The sequence below is a fragment of the Octopus sinensis genome, linkage group LG20, assembly GCF_006345805.1.
Source record: "Octopus sinensis linkage group LG20, ASM634580v1, whole genome shotgun sequence".
NCBI classification, from domain to species: Eukaryota; Metazoa; Mollusca; class Cephalopoda; order Octopoda; family Octopodidae; genus Octopus; species Octopus sinensis.
In genome coordinates this window covers 7,969,241-7,971,457 of record NC_043016.1, presented here as the reverse complement: position 1 = coordinate 7,971,457, position 2,217 = coordinate 7,969,241, and positions in this window count along the sequence as shown.

Sequence of the window (2,217 nt, the reverse complement as noted above, 5' to 3'; positions counted from 1 at the left end):
TGAGTGAGTGTTTTTTCCGATGTTTTCTTTTGTGTGTGTGTGGTGGTGGGGGGGGGGGGTTTGCACACGTGTGTGTATGTTTTTTGCGATGTTTTCTTTTGTGTGCATGTGTGTGTGTGTGCAGAGATATGAGGTTTGTGTGTGTGTGTGTGTATGGTGTGTGCAGAGGTATGGTGTTCTTGTGATGTTTTCTTTTGTGCGTATGTGCATGTATGGTTTGTCTGTGTATGTTGACGCGCGCGCGTGTGTGTATGTATGTGTGTGTTGTTTGTTGTGATGTTTTTTGTGTGTAAGTGTGTGTGCGTGTATATGTGTGTGTGTGTTCAGACTATATATATATAATATATATATATGATATATATATATATATATATATATACTAGCAGCATAGCCCGGCGTTGCCCGGGTATGTAAGAGCCCCTAGTAGGCAACGACTATCCCAATAGTCCTTTCCCTCTAGGGAACGAAGGCGCATGTGTAGGTTGCAATGTCTTCTCTTCACTCCCAAATAACTATCAAACAGCTATCGATAATTCAACCCACAATTCCTTACAGGAAGAAATTACATTCGAGACTTTACCCCCAACACCGCCACTTCTGCTAATAGCTGCTGCAGCCTCAAGTTATTCGAATACTTTTTTTGTTTACACTTTCTTATAACTACCATCCGAAACGTTTTACCTTAAATTTTTGACGTACCCTATGGGTCCTCGGACGCTACTTGCAAACTCTTGGTTTATATAAACCGCTTTGTGTGTGCACCAAAAAACCCTTTTTCATTCGTTTGTTCAGTTTGGTCACTTTTGACTTTTTCGTTGTTGTCACTCACATTGCTGTCCGCTTTTTTGCCGTTTTTGTACATTTTTATACATTGATACTTATCCCACGTGTTCTGAGAGTTAAAAAGGTCGAGTTGCGTCCCCTAGACGGTCTGTAGAAAAGGTGTTGCATATAAAAAGCTTAGATTCTCGACCCATGTCGAATTTATCGATTTTTTTTTCAGAACTGGGGGAACTTTTCAAAATTTTTCGCTGCGTTAGTTTTGAATTATGACATTGGGCTATGTGTGTGTCAAGTTTCATCAGAATCGGTTGAAAGCCGTGGTCAGGGTGAGGGTACAACCTGACAGACACACAGACACACAGACAGACAAACTGCCGTTTATATATAGAGATATATATGTATATATATATATATATATATTATATATATATATATATTATATATATATATATATATATATATATATATATTATATTATAATAAATTAGAGACAAAACCACTATTAGGCAAATCAAACAATGAAAGACTTAAGCCAATACATAAATTAATTTATATTATTTAAATATGTAACAATTATTAAAAGAATATAATTAATATCCACTACGATCGTTTCCTGGCTGCTGTCATCAAATTTTTAGGTCGCAGTCATTCATCAGGTGTTTCAAAATCTAAAATATAATCAATATTTTTAAGATATAAATAATATATATAATCTAAAATAATAATTTACTTATAATAAACTCTATTATTAAATATGATTATATCGAAATCGATTATAATGTTGAATATTAACTTTAATTTATAAGGTAGAAAACCCATATTCTAATATCAATATTAGTCTATATCTAATTACATAGATATTTAAAATGACTAATATATATAAATTATCAATGAAAATATATATAAATATTATAATCAAGATCTAAAATAATCTCTATAAACAATTGTATATAATGAAAACCTAATATATTTAATTTTTCATATTTAAAGATGAAATAGCTAATTTCAAAATACAAATAACCTAACTTAAACTGACTTTTGAAATCTTATGTAAAATACTTATAGAAATATTCAATTCTTAGTAATATAGTATTAAATAAATACTATAAGTACTATAAACATAATTATGAATGGGAATAATTATCTAATATAAATTATACTATTAAATTAGACATGGCCTAGACCATCTTTAGTCGAAACATATCTAATATTATCAAAGTTTATCTAATTTATTTTATATCTAATAACATAGAAAATTACGATAATTAGATCATTACATAAACAACAATATTTACATAAGGAGAATATTATTACTCCTAATGCTTATACAATATTAAAAATTAACAATTTGAAGATCTTAAAAGATACATACATATATTAGAAAAAACAGATTTAGGAAATGATGGGAAGTATTTTTCAAACCGATAATATGTA